This window comes from Alosa alosa, chromosome 17 (assembly GCF_017589495.1).
Source record: "Alosa alosa isolate M-15738 ecotype Scorff River chromosome 17, AALO_Geno_1.1, whole genome shotgun sequence".
Taxonomy (NCBI): domain Eukaryota; kingdom Metazoa; phylum Chordata; class Actinopteri; order Clupeiformes; family Clupeidae; genus Alosa; species Alosa alosa.
In genome coordinates, this window is record NC_063205.1 from 30,204,963 (window position 1) to 30,221,172 (window position 16,210).

A 16,210-nucleotide genomic window follows, 5' to 3' on the forward strand; every position below is an offset into this window, starting at 1 on the left:
GCTTGGGTACACTTGGTTATGAATAACTCTAATATATTGATATCTTATTATTGACTTTTGTTTCCATAGGCATGCAGTGATTGCTTATTGAAAATATAGATTAGCCTAGACACATTATTTAATTGTAGAGATATGCGCAGGATAAAGCATTCTCTCCTTGCACCGCTCTCCCTCAAACAGGTTGGCTTCAACCCCACACGCAAATCAAAACAGTGTCTTGAGCAAGAACTGTTCATGCAGACTACAACTGGCGTGGTGTAGCCTACACAACTTTGTTCAAAATTGATGCATTCAAGTTAACTTTGCAAAGTTAGTGTTATAGCCTACTTATCACAACGTTGTCAATCGCAAACGCTAATTTATTCTAACGTCTCTACTGAACTACCTGCTCAATTTGCGGAGGACGAAGAGAAAGCACCTTTTTGATAATTGAGTCAGTAGAGAAATAACTGTTCAGAACTAATTCTGGGGTAGGCTTCTGCAGAAAACAATGTTGTTGGCGATTTACTACTATCTAGCAACGTTTATAACAGGCTACGCAATAGAGGCTTAGACAACTATGACCCACGTTTTGGTTTCGTACATTAATTTGCCATACTTCTTGACTGCAATGTAGTCATTTGATTGCTTGACAGGTTATTTTTACTTTTCTGTACAATAAACAAATACATCTGCTGTATGCCACAGAATTACGCACTTGGCCAGCCTGTAGAACGGGCACGTTTTGAGAGAATGAGAATGTACGCACGCAAGAATCTGTAGGCTATTTGTGGCGGGTTACCAGCAAACAATGTTTAATGCATTAACTCAAGACCTCAAACTTTTCTAAACAATAAAAACAGAAAGGATGCAGCAGGCAGCATTTCCAGTGGAAGAACAAAATGCTGAATGAAGCCCAAAGCTATGAAGGCATATCTGGCAAGTGTTTATTTTATGAAGACGTATGATTGCTTTGCTTTCATTAATGGTTTCGCTATAGTGAAGTTTGTAAGAAGGAGACATAACGCGTGAGCATGCCACACTATTTTCCCTCATGGGATCAAAAGAGTATACTTATACTATCCAGGGACGCGCTCACACAGCTGTGGTAGCGGGGGCAGGAGGACAACTGTTAGCGCAGGCTTTATATAAAATTCTTTAACAGAAGCCTTATGAAATAAAGGCCTGCCTCGAATGCAGGCTTGCCCAAAATAAAGGCCTGTGGTTTACGCAGCCTACAGTAAGTAGGCTGAATAACAGACCCGCCACAATATGCGGTATGATGATTTTTTACGAGCAAGATGTTTTTGGTGCCCTACGCGCACTGCATGTTCTTAAATAACAATGAAATATCATCAGTAATATTCAACCATTATTTTGTGATTTGGGAATAATGTATATTTTCATTAAGCACAGAGAATCACATGTCAGTCCCCTCATATTTGGCTGACTTCTGCAGACCCGCAAAAAAAACACTGCCACTTCCCTCCCTATATTCCACTGATCACACATCAGACATCAGATCAGCTTGTAGGCCATTAGCCTCAAGCCTCAGGCCCCTCCTTCTCCTCCTTATAGCCCAGAGGTGGAAAGGTGTGATTTGTTGGGGGCAGAGCCGGATTAACAATTCATAGACCTTCCACCTAGCCCTGGTGAGTGGGGGTCGCTATGCGTGTGAAACAGCACCATTGAGTAGCCTATGCGAAATAGCCTTAGGGCTAGTCCACACGTACCAAACCGATCTTTTTTCCCTCCGTCTTCCCTGAAACCGTATCAAGAATATTTGCGTCCAAACGGATCCATCTCAACACGACTCAACACGTTACTTCATATCCCAGGCCTATAGGTGGCACTGTTTGTTACAGAAATTGACCAAAGCTTGCGTGCTGTAGGCTTATAGGCTTAGGCTATACAAACAGACAGAGTAGGCTATACGACGAAAATGGCTAGTGCAAGGAAACCAGAATTGTTAGTAGTGAACTGTCAACTGTAAAACTAATAAACGTCACGTACGGTTTGTGAAGGGTGCAGTCCCGTCCTTTATTTGGCTAACGCAGGTACAAATAATCTCCTTTACTTTCTTTGGTTGTAAAAAGAGTATATACTTATACTATCCAGGGACGCGCTCACACAGCTGTGGGACGAGCCCTTAAGAACACACTCTCTCGGCCATACCCGCGAGGGTCTCGATGTCTCTACAGCTGTTAAAGACCTGGCCTTATCTGATCATTTCTGCGTGTTCTATGTCCCCACACACTCAAAACACAGCTATGATGGTAAAAAGGAGAATCATAAATGATCAGACAAGTGCTCTCTTTCAGCAAGCACTATCACTAAAGTCAAGTCAACTGTCAGACTCTGAAGACTTATTTGATCACTTTAATGCAAAAATGGCAAACATTATGGATGACATTGCTCCATTACAATTCAAGAAAGTTAAGGACAAACAGAAAGCACCATGGAGGCGAAATCCAGCATTTAAACTTCTAAAAAGAGAGTGTAGGAAGACTGAAATAAAAAGGCGTAAATACAAACTTCAGATCCACTATGAAATCCATAAAGAGATGCTCCGCACATATAACTCTGAAGAGACAGTCTTTCTTTTCTAACATTATCAATAGAAGTTCAAAAACACTCGTATTCTATTTTCAACTGTTGATAAGTTAACAAATCCCCCCTCACAATTAGCGCCTGAACTTCTCTCAGCTAATAAATGCAATGAGTTTTCATCTTTTTTTAAAGGTAAAATTGACAAAATCAGACTCAACAATCTGCTCAATTACAAATTCAACAACCTGAACTTCCAGCAACAAACAGAGGGAAACTAAACTTGATGTCAGAGTTCAGCTTGATAGACTACGAAACACTACGAAAAAACGGTACAGAATCTCAGCTCTTCCACATGTGTCTTAGACACTCTGCCTACCAATTTCTTCAAAACTGTTTTTCACCTCATAGCGGCAGATGTTCTTCAAATTGTAAATGTATCACTGCTGTCTGGCACTTTTTCTAAGTCACTGAAAACAGCTGTTGTAAAGCCACTTCTCAAGAAGAATAACCTGGATGCCTCCATGCTAAACAATTACAGGCCCATATCCAATCTACCTTTTATTGGCAAAATTATTGAAAAAGTAGTCTTTAATCAATTAACCACCTTCCTAACATCAAATGGGTATTTTGATTACTTTCAGTCTGGTTTTCGGGCAAATCACAGCACTGAAACAGCTCTCATTAAAGTTTCCAATGACACGCCTCAACACAGATTCAGGTAAAACATCAGTCCTAGTGCTACTGGACCTTAGTGCAGCATTTGACACTGTTGATCACAATATTTTACTACACAGACTAGAACACTGGGTTAGATTTACAGGCATAGTTATCAGCTGGCTAAAATCATATCTACAAGAAAGGAGCTTCTTTGTTGCCATCAGAAAACTGTACCTCAACACCAACGTCCTTGACCTGTGGTGTTCCCCAGGGGTAGATCTTGGGGCCACTATTATTCAACCTCTATATGCTCCCACTTGGACAAATCATTCAAAATAATTTGATTTCATATCATAGCTATACAGATGACACACAAATTTACTTAGCTCTATCACCAAATGACTATGGTCCTCTTGAATCAGTGTATAGAACAAATCAACACCTGGATGTCTCAAAATTTTCTTCAGCTGAACAAAGAAAAAACTGAAGTAATTATATTTGGTAAAAAGGAGGAAAGACTTAGGGTTGCCACTCTCCTTGACACAAAAGGGTTGAAGGCAAAGGATACTGTTAAAATATTGGTGTATTAATTGACAGTGATCTAAATTTCAACAGCCACATGAAAGCGATAACTAAATCAGCTTTTTCCCACCTCAAAAATATTGCCAAACTCAGAGGGCTGATGTCAAAACATGACTTAGAAAAACTCATTCATGCATTTATCTCCAGCAGGGTTGATTACTGCAATGGACTGTTCACAGGCCTTCCTAAAAAGACTATTAACCCTTTAGGCGCCAGAGTTTTTTTTTCGAAACGTTCGATTTTGACATCTTAATTTCAAAAGGCTATATCTTAAAAGTGATAAGAGATAGAGACTTTCTGTAAATTAGAGAAATATTAAGGATGACCCAAAGTTTATGTAGGGATTAAATTTCCCCATCTAATTTGCATATTATGACGTCATATGACGTGGCGGCCATCTTTGATTATAGAATTTTCATGAAAAGTCACATGTTTGAATGATGAAATTCAGCACTTCTTTCCCCCCAAAATGTCCCTCATCTTCTGTGTGCTATATTGCACAATACTGAATGCTCAGGTAAATAGTAAGTAGTAAACAAACTGTGTAAATCATTACTAATAAATGGCAGTAACAAACTGAATGAATGTAGCTGTAGGTTGGCCTTTTGCTGTAGAGATTTTCCATTTACTACATACAGTAGGCACTCTGAAGCCATGTATGGGGTACATATATATTATTCATATGACACTCAAACACAAGTAGACAAGACCTGTTTAGTTCAAAAGCTCACTCGCCACGGCAAGGCACAGATCAGGAGTGAGATGACGAGACAAGACGAGAGACAATGTTAGTATTTTTTTTTCTTTTTGTTGTTTTTGTTGATGTTGGTTGTTTTTTTTAGCTGACAAAGACACATACATCACAAGGACATGAACTCACAAAAAAGAACACATAGTGTACACTACTATGGTCAGGGAAATAGATAGGAAATCAACAGTCTAAATCATTACTAATAAATGACAGACAAAAAAAAGAATTTATGTAGCAGGCCTTTTGCTGTAGAGATAATGACTCCCTATCCATCCAGGTGACATTGCTTGTAGTGTTTCAGGGTGTGGTACCTCTCATTGCAAGGCACAACACAAAGACCCACCCCACACTGCCTACACATGTATTTTGTCTGGACGGGCCTTTAGGGTGGGTCCGATCAGAACAAACAACACAATCTGGCTTACCATCAGCCTGGCACATAAAGTGGCGCTCAGTGAGTCTCTGTGGCATGTCTCCCAGTGAGGATGACTTTCAGCCTTTGTTGCTCTCTTTCCTGGAGAAGCCTTCCAGTAAAGCAGTGATGACATCCTGCACGAAGACTTTCAGGGGCTTGTGAGGAGCAGCAGTGCAGCGGCAGTAAATTATGTGGGCATTCACCATGCTTACACTGAGAATGCCATTGAAAATTCTATTGTACCATTTCCTTGATCTATGGGGAAAGAGGTAGGTCTTCATTCTCTGGTCTGCTGTGTCGACACCCCCCATGAATGAATTGTAGTCATCAACACAAACAGGCCTATTTATCTCCCTATAGCCACTATCAGTGTGTTTGGTCCTGATGCGCTTTCTGACACATGTGTTGGAATGCAGTGTAGAGAGCATTGTGAGGCGCTTTGTATCATGCCACGCACAAGCTAGCATTTTCCCCTTCCTCATGAAGACTGGGTCATCTTCCTTGCTCAATGGCAGCTGTTCATGGGTGAGGCCCTTTGGCATCCCCTTCCTGTTACTGCTGACAGTCCCACACAAACCCGAATCATTGTTTGCCAGCTCATCTGCTATGGCTGGCTGTCCATGTACACCTCATGCCCTTTCCCTGTGTACGGGGCCATCAGCTCACGGACAACAAGGTGTGTGGCACCGAAATCAGCAATTATCAGCCTATTTTGTCCAGTGTACATGGACCACTGTAGCACATAGCCTGACTTTGCCTCACTTAGAACAAATACTTTGTAACCATATTTGTCTGGTTTGTTTGGGTTATACATTTTTAGGGTTGATTTTCCTTTGAATGCAATGGTCATTTCATCCAGTGACAGCTGCTTAGATGGGCCACACACTGCTGAAAACCGGGGGATGACCAAATTAATTATTGGGCGGATTTTGAATAGCCTGTCATAGCCTGGCTGACCCCTGTCAACATACTCCTCATTATTAGTGAAATGAAGGAAAGACAAAATCATCTCAAATCTATTCCTGGACATCACCTTCCCAAATCCAGGTACTGCTCCTCATTGGCCAAGTACTCAAAGCCATCATCTTGCACTAAACTATTCATGGCTCCTCTGCCCCGTGTCACACCGCCTCTGCTCCTGCTGCGACTAGCACGGCCTGATCTGCCTCCAGGCCGAGTGGAGAGAAGTTGCACAGCTCGAACTAGGCCTACTGTCATTCTCATTGCGACTCCCCTGCCTCCACGTTGCCCCCTAACTGTCCTATGAACACTTCGACCTCGTCTAACATCCCCAGTGGCATTAGACAAATGCTCCAACAACACGTTACTGTCGCCGCGATTGCGGAGAGGCACACGGTCAGAAGACAAAGAAGCTAGCTGGCTAGCGCTGTAAAAAGACTGGACCCCCACATAACTTCCAGCCTCGTTTCCCACATCACTAACACGCCTGCTAACTTCCCGATGAACACTACGACCCCGTGAAACATTGTTCCCAGCACTAACATTGGGCAAAGGACCATCTACATTGGGCAAAGGATTCATTTGTGCTTGGTGTAGGTCTAAACTTTGTCCAGCTGCACCATTGCAAGCCAGGGACGCATCTGAAGCGTGGTGAGTAAACGAATCACCGTCATTTTCTAAAGGCAGATATTCTCCTTCAGAATCAGGGTCAGCGAATAGAAAACCCAACACTTCATTGCGGGTAAACTTTTCTGATGCCATTACATGATAATGTAGTGCAAATACTCTCTGACGTTGACAATACCGCTCTGATTAAAATGGCACACACGCACACTAGCTCCGGTATTTCTCGCACTGATTCAATGAGCTCTAGCGGGAAGATTTTGTATAGAAGCATGACGATTTTTCGACTCGGTGATGACGTATGACATGTCTGCCATCTAGTGGAGTGGAGTTTGAACGAATTATGACACCCTATTTGACAAAATCGGCCGTTTTATTCAGTGCCGCATCTTGTCGACTATAGTCGCCCGTGGCGCCTAGAGGGTTAAAGGGACACCAGGCAACGTTTTCGTTTTAAACTTTCGTTTAAGCATTACAGGGCTTAATGAAGACTCTCTCCGCCCTACTGCCTGTAAGAAGAATATCCCACTTGCAAGTTCGGTGTATCCTACCCGCCGACCGAAGCAGGATCAGTTTACATCCTGCATACAGCACAGAGGTAGGCTAACGAAACTCTAGCGATTGTTGCAAACGTGTGTATAATGGCAGAGCCAGTGAAGAAGCAGCGAAAACCCTTGACGGAAGATGCAAAGAAAAGGAAAAAAGCTTCAGACCGAGCGAGGGGGAGTTTCGTAGAGAAAAAGCATCAAGCTTGCCTGGTGTCCCTTTAAACAGCTTCAGGTGATACAAAATGCAGCAGCTAGGATTCTAACAAAAACTAAAAGAACTGACCACATTACTCCAAGTCCTTGCACTGGCTTCCAGTAAGTCACAGAATTGACTTTAAAGCACTATTGCTTGTTTATAAATCAGTAAATGGAGCGGGACCTAAATACTTGTCAGACATGCTTACTGATATATTTCTACTTTAACGGCACCGACAATAAAAAAATCCAGTGGAAACTAGATGGCAGAAGTGTGTAGGCCAATCGGCCCACCATATTTTTCTACTTCGCCACCTGCAGATGTTTGACAGGTATGATATTTCGAAATGGGATTTCCCAAAGTTCTAGCGGTAAATAAATTCATGTAATGTACCGTGTTCATGTCATGTACCGCTGCAAACATAATTACCGCTGTCAATGGCAACGGGTTTTGTGCTTCTGATACGTCTTTCATATCACTACGCTAGGACTGGAACTTCATTCAAACGTGAAAGCAGACGGTTGATCAGTTGCATTCTAAAGAATGTTTGATTCAAGTTCAGCAGCGTGTGTTGTTGCGAACTATTTGTTTCTCAGCAAATGCCACGATGAACGGTAACAAATAGGCTAGGTTATGTAGGCTAAAGTCATATATTGTGGGTAGTTTATTATTTCGTTTTGGCAAGTAGCTGTATAATAAGCGGGATAATGTATAGAACGCCGGTCATTACTGTGAAAATAAGTCCCTTTAGGGCGGAACAAGACCCCTCCGCTGCGCGTCGGGGTCCGGTTCGCCCTGTCGGGAATTATTTTCCCAGTAATGACCGGCGTTCTATACATTATCCCTTACTTATTACACGGCTCTTCAGAGTGCTGCAGAAAGTTCCATTCACATGAAAGGCCCGAACGTTGGGAAGGCCCAATGTTAAATCTATATAAATCACCAGCAAAGTATATAATCACCGCTGTCAATGGCAACGGGTTGATTAACGTCTTTCATATCCCTCCGCTGCCACGCAACAACTGAAACTGTCAAGTTCTATCTGTGTGGCGAACTATTTATTTTGTCAGCGGAAGACACGAAACGGTAGCAAAATCATTTTGAAAGATTCGTTGTGTTAGGTTTCTTTTCTCGTTTTGGCAAGTAGCCGTGTAATAAGCGGGATAATGTATTGTCTGCCGGTAATTATCAGAAAATAAGTCCCTTCAGGTCGAAGCAAAACCCCTCCGCTGCGCATCGGGGTTCTGTTCTCCCTGTCGGGACTTATTTTCTGATAATTACCAGCGGACAATACATTATCCCTTACAGGCTACTGCACATTACATGATCTGTCCGATACTTTTTCTTATTTTTAAACGTCAGGGCCTATACAAATTCCACCGTATCTGATTGTATATTTGGGGTATGCTAGCTCTTACCTGCCCCAGTGGTTTGTATGTGACTTGTCTGTTCTGAAAACCTATAACCCTTATGAAAAACAATTGGCCTATTTTAAGGAGCTTCAAATAAACTAACGAAATCTGCTGAAGTAGCCTAAAGCATGTAGGCTAATGATTCCTAAAACATACTGTACCAAACGACTACTGTACCAAACTGTACCAAAGTCCATTCTGTGGCTATTGAAATTTGGGTACTATCGTGTTAACTGTAACCCACCCTCTGAAGCCTTTCCTGACACATAGAAAATACTTTTTAATGAACCTGACGTGTTCTTCATTCTCTGATTCTAAAAATGTAAATTTTGAGTCATTAAAACTTAATACAAAGTGGTTTTGAGCCATTTTAAATCGCTGAGCTGCAGCGTCGCGCGTTCGTAGCCTGTGCGCTCCTCCTCCGTCTACTGACAGCCAGGGTGTATACATTTCTTCTACGGCTGCAAACGGGATTCACTCGCAGTTAACCAGATATTTCTTTATTAGGGCAGGGCAGGCATATTTCCATAAACCAGTCTGCTAAAGTCTGTAGTGAAGTCTGTGTAGGGTTTTCCAGGCTCCATTTCTTTTTACGAGACACCTTGCTCACAAGAGCCATCCGGCGGTTGTTTGGGTTGTTGCAGCATTGTTGCAGCGTCACTGGAGAAATACAAGGTTTAGTTTTTAAAGGCTACCCTTAAAAAAAAGAACTAAAGTAATACTATAACATTTCTATATTAGTCTATAGTAGTGTATACTTAAAATACAAACATTCAGAACGTAGCAACATTTAGCATACGATGGAGGGGGCTTTTAGCTAGTTGGATGGCAGTAGGCTAAGTAAAATAGCAATGTTTCAAAGATAAGGTTCATCAGAATCCTGGGATATGCCCACTTGACAATGGGAGAGATAGAACTAACGACTGGCCTTTGGGCATAGCAACCATCTATTTAGAACTAGTAACGGCAGTTTGTCCTGCAAGTTTTGAAATTTGAGTTGAGTTAATATATGTGTCAGGAAAAAAGTAGTTCTACAAACAAGAAAATGTTAGCCATTAAAACGTTTAAATTATAACAGAAAATGAACACAACAAGTGGCAACAGTGGAATAAGCGGGAAAACAGTGGAATAAGCGAGACTCAACGGCGATCTGTTAACAGAAAATAATGCACTTACGAGGTTACGAGGGCCGTATTGCAACCGTGACCGTGCATTATTTTCTGTTAACAGACCGCCGTCCATTGGTCCATTATCCCTTAAATCAGCGGTTCCCAACCTGGGGTCCGCGGACCCCATTAGGGGTCGCCAGAGTTTGCAGGGGGTCCGCACAATATTGCCTGGGCTGAGGTTGTAAGGTTGCCAAAGTTATATTTGCGCACATTAAATGTATAAAATCCCAATAACACACCCAATTGGATAATCAAAATTCTGTATAATCCAAATGAAAACATATTTTTGTTCCACATTTAAATTCATGTAGCTGGCCCCAGCAGTGGCGCGACTGGCTGGGGCACCTGCACCGTACGCCGGCGACCCGGGTTCGATTCCCGGCCCTTGGTCCTTTCCGGATCCCACCCCGACTCTCTCTCCCACTCACTTCCTGTCAATCTCCACTATCCTATCTGATTAAAGGCATAAAAATATATCATTAAATAAATAAAATCATGTAGCTATTTATTACCTCTGAACTTATACGTTTGTAATTAATCACTTTTTTTGTGTGTGTATGCGGGTAAGAAGTTCGGGTAGGGGGCCCTGGCTTGTCTTAGACACAGGCAAGGGGGCCTTCAAGGAAAAAAGGTTGGAAAACACATATGCATATACATATATGCATAATACAATGTTCTGTAATACATCTATAATACCCTATAAGTCTATAAGTGTTCCTATAGTACAGTCTTAAAGTACTTCTATAGTATGTCCCGAAATTCCCAAAAGATTCAAATAATATCTATAGTATTCCTATAAGATTACTAATAATATGCAAATTACTCCTATAGTTCTTTTTCACAAGGCTATAACATTTACCTTCCAGTTTCCCATTGAAAGTGTAGTTTCTTCCGCAGGTTGGTACTTTTCCACAGGGGTCATAGTGCCAGATGCATTCCTCACCCTCCCTGTTATAGTAGTCACAGAACACAGCTGGGAGAGAAGGGGAGAGAAATACCATCTACTTAATAAAGATGCAGGCTATATGTAACAGTTTATAATACCTTTGCGGTGCCATGGAATTTTGAGGAACCCAATGCCTTTTTATACAGGCTCATAAAATAGGCTATCGAGTTATTTTTAAATACATCAATGACGCAGCTTCTTGTTTGGAAAGCTCAGTCAGCATTGTTGGTAAAAATATTGCATAACAAAGTGAGACACAAGATCCAGTCACATAGAAGTACAATCAAGATGCAGGGTTTAAGTACACAACAGCAAAGGATAGATAATCATACAGTAACAGTGGCAAAGCCAAGAGCCATCCAGTCTACCCTAATCAATGACGCAACGGCTGTTGACGTAAAACAGACAACAAGAAGTGATATCGACCCTGGCGCCTTACATTAGGCCATCCTTAAAAATATTCTTGTTTGCAGTAACAGCCAAAAAAAAAAGAAAAATGGGTCGGTAGGAAGGTCAATATTTTTTTTTGCAAGATTCAAAGTAAAAAAAAAAGTAACATTTTGGTTATGGTAATTATATAAGTATTGTAACGTGACTGAAACCCGGACATATATTCATTTCAGTTACGCCAGCTTATTTTTTGTATGTGGGAAGGAGACTCGGTTTCACTCTGAACTTTTAAATGAAAAATGAGTGTATTGAAATGTTCAATTTCACAACAGTATTTAAGACCGTGGCGTATTACCAACGTCAGGCCTAGCTGTAGGTAAGCCGCCCTCAAGGCGCATATGAACAAAGGAATCGCCCCCAAATAATAAAAAAAACTCCATTCAAACCAAACGGAAAATGTTCAATACGCAGTTGTTCGTTAACCCACTTTCGTACAATAGCATACATATAAATAGTAGTCAGTTTCAACAATCCTCTATTGAGCTCAGGAATATTAATGCAGGCTACCAGTTTTCCGACAACGTCGGTCACATAGGCCGACAACACAAAGTGAATCGTGCTCCTAGAGCATACGATCTCTAATCAAAAGAAAGAAAATGAAAGAAAGAAAATGTATGAAACAAAATCAAAAGTTAGAGTAGGTCAAATATCAACTGAAGGAGTCAGGGGTGAAAGAAGGGGTGAGACGTTTTGTTGTGTGGGCGCCGCCACGGAAAAGTAGGCTATAGTTTGTTGTAACGAGGAATTTAAATGGGATTGGGGCAGCGGTAGGTATTGAGGGCAGGTGAAAGGGTTTTTGGAGGCTACAAACAGGCTTAGGGAAACCGGTCACAACAGAAAAAGTTTGTATCAAACCCGGCATCCAGCGCTGTTCGTCATAGAAAGCTCCTTCTCCCTGTGTCTTGCAGAATTCTCGGAAACGGATGTCGGGATCCAAAAAGTGCTCCCAGGGCATAGAATAATCCACCAGAGTATCCCAATAGAATCCATACGATCCTTTCCGTTCTCAGTACTTCTCTCTTGCCGCAACTCATCCGCCATCGGCCCACACTCTCCCCGCCACAGACTTCATTCAAATAATGACAGGCCTACGCTCACTCACGTCATTGCGTCACGTCCCAACACAAACAGACCCCCTCAACTGCCACCAGTCTACGCCAAAACCCACCAGTTACTATTTAATTAATATATTATTATCATTATAAGTAGGCAGGCATAGCTGACCGCTACACTCTTACCCCCATGGAAAAACAACCCATGGTTGGCAAAGAACGTCTACTCAACCAAAGCCATGAAAATCGTCGTCATCAGACTCTTCCAAGAAAATGTTGAGCACTCTGCTTTTCTTGAGCATCTTTTTCAGCAGCAGTGGGAAAACAAGGTTTTAGATTGTTTACATGGATCGTACACAGGTCTTCTCCCGTGTCTTCTCTGACAACTTGGAAATTCACAGGGCCTAACTGCTGTATGACTCTGTAAGGTCCTTTCCATTTGGGCGCTAGTTTTGGTGTAAAGTGCTTTGCTGCTGAGGATTGAGCATGGTTACGAACCCACACTCTATCTCTGGGTTGGTAAGTTACATCTCTTCTTTTTTTATTATAATTTCTCAGCTGTCTAGCTTTTGCCTTTTTGCTGCTGAGGTGTGCATTTATTTGTAGGTTTTTGATGTGCTGCACCACTTCATAGCCAGAGGAATCAGGTGATAGGGCTTGTCCCTGTACAAGTTTATCCACAGGACTTCTGAGTTTTCGCCCCAAGTGAAGCTCCGCAGGTGTCAAGCCTGTCGTTTCATGTACTGAGGAGTTTAGTGCAAATCTGAATTCAGGAAGGTATCGGTCCCATTTCCGATGATTATCCTTGACAAATTGTGAAATCATGCATTTTATGCTCCTGTTTACCCTTTCAGTCATGTTGGTTTGTGGATGGTATGCGGTAGTGAGTTTATGGGTAACTGTCCATGTTTCACAGAGTTCTGTAAACAAGTTGGAGACAAATTGTGAGCCTCTGTCCGATAGAAGAAAGTCTGGAACTCCCCAGCGTGTGAGAATTTCTTTTTGAAACAGCTTTGCAATTACTGGTGCAGTAGCAGCACGCATGGGAAATAATTCCACCCAGCGGGTGTAGTAATCCACTAATAGTAGTAAGTACTCATGGCAGCTTGGGCTACGGGGAAAAGGCCCCATAATATCCACTCCCAACATCTCATTTGGAAAAGTTACTTCAGTCTGTTGTATTTTGCCACAAGGTTTTTTATTTTCCCCTTTGTAGGTCTGACATTTCAAACAGGATCGGATGAAGTTCTTGGCGCCGTCCCATTTTTGGCCAGAAAACTACGTCATGGAGACGTTTGTATGTTTTAAACATGCCTTGATGGCCACACAACGGAGAATTGTGATATGCCTGTAGAATGGTGGTTATGAGTGGTTTTGGCACCCAAAGATGGTAATTGTATTTATTGTCAGCTAGGTGAGATTTCCTATAAACCATATCTTCAATCACAGAATGTTTGGATTCTGAGACTTTACAACCCTCAGCTAAGGCTTTGATGATGCTGGATATTTCAGGATCTTTCTGTTGTTCCTCCCACAGTGTGGTCATGGAAAAGGGAAAGTCTTCTGTATCCTTCTGACTGGAAGTCATCATACAAGCAGGGCCAAGTGGAATCCTAGACAGAGCATCCGGTGCCACATTGAGTTTGCCTTTCCGGTATTCAATTACAAAATTGAATTTTTGGAGTCGAAGTGCCCATCTTATAAGACGACTAGATGTTTTAGTGCTGTTCATTACCCACTGTAAGGAGGCATGGTCAGTCACCACAGTAAACAACTTTGGTTCCAAATAATGCTCCCATTTCTCTAGAGCCCAGATAGCTGCCAAACATTCTCTCTCTGTAGCAGAGTAATTGCGCTCTGCTTTGTTTAGGGTACGGCTTGCATAAGCGATCACCTCCTCGTGACCGACTCCCTTCTTTTGGGCCAGGATTGCACCCAATCCCACGTCACTGGCGTCTGTATATACAAGGAAAGGAAAATCCAGGTCAGGATGTCCCAGAATGGGAGGAGAGGTAAGATGGCTTTTGAGTATATCAAATGACTTCTGACACTCATCACTCCATTTGAAGGCTCGTCCTTTTCTTTTCAGGGCATTGATTGGTTCAGCCACTTGAGAGAACCCTGGCACAAAGCGATGGTACCAGCCAGCTAAACCCATGAAGCGCTGGACTTCCTTTATGTTCGTAGGTGCTGGGTAGGATTTGATAGCTTCCACTTTTACTGGATCTGCGGCTATCCCTTTGGCAGATATGACATGACCCAGGTATTTGATTTGCCGGAGACAGAACTTGGATTTTTTTAGATTTAATGTAAGTCCTGCAGCTCGGAGTTTCTGAAGTACGGCGTTTAGATCTTGGAAGTGTTGTTCAACTGTAGAGGAATATATCACTATATCGTCCAAATAAACTAAGCAATTCTTCCCTCTAAGTTCAGCGGCTTCGTTCCATTAACGCTGGAAAGAGGAGGGCGCGTTCTTGAGTCCAAAAGGCATTACCCTGAACTGAAAAAGGCCAGCAGGGGTCACAAAGGCTGTTTTCAATTTGCTGGAGTCATTCATGGCGACCTGCCAGTATCCACTATTGAGGTCCAAAGTGGAAAAGACTGAGCACCCAGCTAGTGATTCAAGTAGCTCATTGATATTAGGCAACGGGTAAGCGTCCGTTTCGGTCACTGCATTCAATTTCCGGTAGTCAACGCAGAACCTTTGACTTTCATCTTTCTTTGGGACTAGTACAACAGGAGAAGACCAGCCAGAATATGATGGTTCAACAATCCCATCGTTGAGCATTTCTTGAAGCTGCTGTTCTACAATCAATTGTTTTTCTGCAGACATACGGTATGGCTTCTGCTTGATTGGAACTTCGGTGTTGGTGTATATATGATGTTGCAACAGTGTGGTTCTTCCTGGCTTCAAAGAACAAAGTTCAGGCTGGGACTCCAACAGTTGTCTTGGGCTTGTTTTTTTCCCAGTCATGTAAGTCAGCATTTGCAACTGCACTGTCAATGTAATCCTGAGAAGTTAGTGCAACAGGAAGTGGAGTCAAGCAAGGAGGAGGAACAGAGGACAAGAGAGTTTGGGAGTAACACTGCAGTTGGAGGCTTGCTCATCACTCAGTTCAAAGAAGTAGATCTCTGGTTTGTTTTTAAAACGGTACTGGTGGTCAGATGCATGGATTTGTAATCCACTGTAATATAAGTAATCAAGACCAAGGACTACTCGGTAGGCCAGTGCTTTGGGAGAGAGCACTGCCACTGGCAAGGTACAGACATTATTGCTTAGGTCAATGGTTACCTCAGCCCAACCAAGAGGAGTCTCTGTTTCCCCATTAGCCAGGAATAGTGGACCAGTGGTCCAAGGCTTTAAGTCATGTTTAGGCCTGTTAAGTGCCCTCCATACGCTATCAAGAACCAGAGTGTAACTAGCACCTGTGTCAACGATAGCCCTGCTGCTCCATGTGTCAATGGCAACAGGGACCACCAACTGTTGGGGTATGCCACAACTACCAGGTCCTTGCTCAGTCTCAGCTCTAGCTGCCTGCCGTTTTTCTGCAGAACCTTTGGAGGCAGAAGTCACAGACATTTTTCCACCATGCGGTTCCAGCTTTGGAGATCTTTGCATGTTTTTGGAAGATGGGCCCGATGACTGATGATCTCCAGCAGGGGAATGGTACTGGGGACATGAACCAGGTGAGTGTTGGCCTTTGCAACGCCAGCACATTACTGGAGGTTTCTCTGTGGGTTTATTTATAGTCACTCTCTGTTGTTGTGAGTTTCTACTGGTGTATGCTAGGCGTTGTTCATACTGTGCTTGTTGTTCTAGGTCTTTCTCTAGCTGGTGACCAAGCCTCACAAGCTCGTCCACGGAATTGACTCGTCCACGGAGATGACTTGCAAGCTGCGGCCTAACATTCTTCAGGAT

The 16,210-nt window shown here is 42.5% G+C and overlaps 1 long non-coding RNA gene across 2 annotated transcripts; it reads left to right on the forward strand.

Moving 5' to 3' along the window:
* The first annotated feature begins 13,758 nt into the window (after positions 1–13,758).
* On the forward strand, positions 13,759–15,880 carry LOC125310549. Of its 2 annotated transcripts, none has more exons than XR_007196318.1 (3): positions 13,759–14,044; positions 14,162–14,303; positions 15,844–15,880. It is a non-coding gene; the product is annotated as an uncharacterized LOC125310549 (long non-coding RNA). The 2 variants fall into 2 exon arrangements; XR_007196317.1 differs by lacking the exon at positions 15,844–15,880 and adding an exon at positions 14,381–14,584.
* Positions 15,881–16,210: the final 330 nt, after the last annotated feature.